Source organism: Anarrhichthys ocellatus, unplaced genomic scaffold (genome assembly GCF_004355925.1).
Source record: "Anarrhichthys ocellatus isolate YVR2014 unplaced genomic scaffold, GSC_Weel_1.0 scaffold24, whole genome shotgun sequence".
Classification (NCBI taxonomy): Eukaryota; Metazoa; Chordata; class Actinopteri; order Perciformes; family Anarhichadidae; genus Anarrhichthys; species Anarrhichthys ocellatus.
In genome coordinates, this window is record NW_022280054.1 from 2,436,498 (window position 1) to 2,441,616 (window position 5,119).

The window sequence follows — 5,119 nt, forward strand, 5'->3', positions numbered from 1 at the left end:
GGGGGTTAGTGGGAGGTAGTGAGTGTATCATTGCAGTGTACACATACAGAAGCAGTTGACAATTAGTGGGAAAAAACAAGATACCAGTCTGAATATCAACCTGGGTTCTCACCAAATAAGAAACAACAAAATCTGATTATCCGTTTCTCTGCCAAGCACAAGCTGTGAGCATTAAGACAGACCGAGTTTGTTCAGAAAGACACTTTCAACCAAAGTCTATGTATTCTCCGGGGAGTTAAGTATTACATTTTACTGTATTCTTTCTCCAAGCATCCAGATCACTGACCTCTCTCTCATTGTCTGCCCTCAGACCACCCTTACTGTTTTTCTAACCTTTCACACTCAGCGCTCACTTATCGGCTGACAGATTATTCTACATGATTTTTTGCAGCCCGGTGAACTTTAGGAATTGTGGTGTTTGTTGCTGTCGGCGGGGTTGCTCTTCACACCTCTCTGTCCAGATAGCTTGCGAACTCTTTATTTCACACTCTGTAGCAAACAAGATAGGACACTCTGGTGTTGGCTTTCCTTCAAGCTGGCATGGATACAGACCACCGACCAAACCTGGCGACAACACACAACAACCACAACAAACCCAGCCAACAAAACTTTATACACGCGCAGAGTGTGCAAAATATAAGGAACACAATTATCTGAAGGTAAATCTCAAAAGAGCATTTTTGTAATCACAAAGCTGAAATGGGACTTGCAGTTTAGTTTACTCGAGATATTAAAAAACAACTTTTTGCCTCGTCTTTGCATTTATTAGAAATATCATATATCTTTTCCTTTTTTTCTTTTTACACATTGTTTTTGCTTTGATTTCCCCGGTGTGCACTCACGTTTATGTAAAGATAAGATTGGCAGCAGAATTTTGAAACCAGGCCTCCGTCAAGATGCAAAGAGAAGTCACACAAAGCTAATTTCACAGCCCATTAACATCAAAAAACATTCTGCCGTCAACTTAACATGAGATATTTAAAGTAGAGCAACACATTTCCTGAGGCCAGCGAGTAAACACCTCATCTTAACAACTCTATATTGTCTCAACTCAGGGTCATGTGTGTTGGGACAAAGAGTGTACAATAAAAAATGACTAAAGGCCATAAGCTGCACTATTAAGTCTCATCTAAGGCGGATGACGTTGTTCTGACGTCAACAACGGTTGATGAATAGCTAACATCTGACAGAGTGAGAAAACCTGATTAGATAGTGGCTGGCAAATTCCACAGAGGAGGCCATTCAGTGACCAGGACGGCTTTCATGCAACGCTGCTAATCAAAAAACACACTGGGGTAGGGAATGTGTCGAGGAGCTCCAAGTAGGCACCTGTGAGGAGAACGGGACTCTAAAGTAGTAACCGTTCTGGGATCAAACCTTTCCTTTTCTTGGTCTCAGTAGGATTTACCCAAAGCACTTGTCGCATGGTCAAAATTTGCACATATGATTCCAGCATAGCCCAATCACAAAAATCAAAAAATAGCAAATATTCAATTTTGAGGCGCAAGAACCAGTTCATTTATGCCATTTTGGCTTAAAAACTTAACAGATGAATCAATCCTCAAAATGGTTGACTAGCCTGATCAGTCAAAGACTGATATTTCAGCTCTAGAAAGAATCCTGCCTGCCTGACTAAACACTTTAAACACTGAAATGCTCAACAAACCAAATGCTGAACAACACAACGGAACTTAAATATGCATGAACAGCAGCACTGTGTTAATACAGCTTGTTCTACAGTTGCACTTGAAAAAACAAGCCATTACTGTCTAAGCAATGAAAACTGCACAGTGAGTCACACGCACACAAACAATGCGGTATTTTGCCCCAGTGGAGGGATGAGTAATCCACTGATACAATGTTGGCTAGGGCAAGGACCTCAGCACAGAGAGGCATGCAGAGCGGCATTCTGGGTAAGCGAGCAGAACATGTATGAATCATAGGGGTATTAGGAAACAGCTCAACAACCACTCGGTTCCACTTCTGAGAGCTCGGTGATGACCGAAGTCTCTTAACAGCTGCTCAGGTTTGGAGGGGACAAACATCATGGGTACAAACTGGCTTGTTGGCTAGACCTCTGGCTGGACTTCAGATAACACCGTGGGGCAGGCATGGGTAGAGAGAGAGTATGTTCGAGAGGACAAGGGGCAAACACACACTTACTGTTTCCACATCAGTAACTGATACTCAAACCACTTAAATACAACAGCCATATTAAAGTCACATCTATGTGCATGTTGATAGACGTTGGTGGTGATTTAATATCGACCACCTCTAGGGTTTAATTAGGCTGGAGCCAGCTAGAGGTGAACGCTGCCCTTTCATCCAAGTTACATCCTGCCAAGGATCAGCTGCAGCTTGTGACAGTTTTCTCTTCCATGGGATAAGTATTAATTCAAGAGGTACTCTAATGAAACAAACCCTGTTTGTTTTGCTTGAAACTCATGGGTTATTTTGCCCCAAACACAGAATTCTTGTTTTATTTCCTGTGAAGATCCCTTTAAGTCTCCAGCTGTCCCGTCTTCTGGATTTTCCACCGTGCACGGACGCAGCGATCAAGGTAGTCTCCGGCTTTGGGTTCTCTGGTGTCGGGATAAACATTTATTTTCGTAGTGTGGACTTTTACCTCGTTCATACTACCCTAACTAAGAAGCTAGCACGTAAAGTTGAGCTTGTGTGTTGGTATCTGCTGCTAGCGGTCAAGCTAAATCATTATCTACCACGGTTACCAATGTATCAGGGGAACGCTGGTTGTAAGGGTAAGGATGTTGTGTAACTCCCTTGCACAGCCGCTTGTGGTTTTACCATCTCAGGCAAGGACCCCATACCCTCTGCACTGCATGTATTGGAGTAAAGCATGCACAGCCGTCACTTGCAGACACCAATCCTGTTGCAGCCGCAAAAAAAAAACCAGAGTATATGCCCAGCAACTCCATGAGCGGGGAGGCTTTGCCTGCTCTCTATTGAGGTTGATCTGCACGATGTGTGCAAGTGGGCAGCAGCCAGGCTGGCTATCGACTGGCTACATCACAAGATGACAAGTGCAGCGTGTTTGAGAGATGATGTGAGGCACGAGTCACTAATAGTTTATGTTTGTGATGCTTCCAACATGATTTGCTGGACAAAGGTAAGGATTTCCACTATTAAGGCCTCATTAATGAGGTTTACGAAGGATGCCTGCCAGCTGCAGCCTACATGTACACCTTAAAGTTCCCTGTTGGGCCCATTGATTTTTGAGGAACTCTTAAGTTTGTCTTTTGAGCCCCTGGAGTGTGCAAACTTAAAGCTGCTTTCTCTTAAAACTATCCTGTTGCTGGCGTTGACATCAGCCAAGCAGATAAGTGTATGAGATGCTTTGTCTGTGCATGCATCCCGCTTGCAATTTACCCCGACTGCGGAAGGGGGATGTTTCTTATAGCTGTCCCACACTGGAGCCACTAGCCTTTTGCCAAAGTACCCAATGGGCGGATTGATTAACTCTGTCTTATCTATTTTCATAGAGGAAAGCCTCCACCGCACCAGCGTCTGTCACACTGGGTAGTGGAGGCTATCATTTTGGCTTATGAAAGTTTTTTTAAATCATTTTGAATAACTGCAAATAATTGTGCATTTAGTGGTTAACAATTTGCATTTACTTGATGTTTGTGTTAGTTGAAGAGGAAGATATTTAAATGACCCATAACATAAATGTATCAAACGTATTGCAATTTAGTTGGCGAGACACTGACACTTCAACTTCGGATTCTCTAAAGGATTCTGTGCATACTTTTTCTAGGTGAAAAAAGGTTGTGTGACCATCTCCTCATCATGGCTATTGTGGGTGTGATAGTAACAGAGAGCCCAATGCGAGTAACAGTCATAAGAGTGACCCCTCAACTGTAGTAGACAACTATAGAGTTCTAGTCTTGATTATATCTAACAACCAAACTTCTCTTTCAGATGGAGGTCCCTGAGGTAAAATCTGATCAAATCAATTCAGGGGTCCTTGGCATGTAGATTACATTTCCCTGGTTTGTTTTCCTATATTGGATGATTAATGCCAACTCAGCTAATGCATTTTTTTTTAACTCTTTGGTTTTCTTTATACAATATGAAGTGAATGCAGAAGACAACCAGGAAGCTGCAGAGTAACCAGGGAGGTGGTTCAGAAATATTAAAAAAAAATTAAATGGATGGCTTTAGCTCCGTTTACCTATTTACATATTCTACTGTAGGACTGATGCTTTGTGCAGACATCTAATCATCTGATTCTTGCAGTTGGGTGGATCCTTGAGAGCTGCCATGTAAGACACTGCATGTCACTCCACTGGAAACATGTGTTGTAGATATTAAAAAAGGGAGGATATCTACTCCCTTCATCACCAGATAAAGAAGACATCAACTTTATCAAGTGGGATTTGGGGAGTCATGGATACATTTATAACTGGTCATCAAAGTCAAAGCAGCCACACCTTGGCGGCTAACCGATCTGCAGAACACTCAATAAATATGATGGATGGTTTATGGGGAAATAGAAGCTGACAGCCTAAGTAAATAAGAATGCGTCTCAAAAAACAGCTCGAGTATTTCTTTGAAGTCAACAGTCTCCCCGTCTCACTCCATTTCCATCAGTCAGACAAGAGATCTGCATGAGTGACTCTACTCACTGCCAGCTATAATACTCCCCTCTCTCCAGCAGTGCTTTCTTAAATATGCATGCCCTACATTTCCCCACCACCTTCCAAATTCAAATGGATGTCCCCTGCTCTCGCCTCTATTCTCTTCTGCCTTCTCTCCCTTCCTGCCTCTGCTCTCCTCTCTGCAACTCCCAATTTATTTGTGGTTGACCCGATTTCCAGGTTTGATCCATACTGCGGTGTTGAGGCAGACTGTGGAGCGGCAGACTGTCTGACAGATAGACACAAAGGCACATCAACAAGCTGGCATGGATGCCTCTGCTGTGCCCATTACTGTGCCCACCCACCCCTTTTTTGCAAAAATGAACCAGTCACTCTCCGCCTCCTTGTGCCAAACCCAGCTCCGCTTCTTTGTCTTTATGGCTGCGCGCACACGCACGCGCACGCACACACGCGCACACACACACACACACACACACACACACACACACACACACACACAC

At 43.4% G+C, this 5,119-nt stretch overlaps 1 protein-coding gene across 2 annotated transcripts in view; it reads right to left on the reverse strand.

Moving 5' to 3' along the window:
* Positions 1-5,119, reverse strand: part of sik2b (salt-inducible kinase 2b) — a 42,422-nt gene that overhangs the window by 23,494 nt on the left and 13,809 nt on the right. The window lies entirely within an intron of this gene.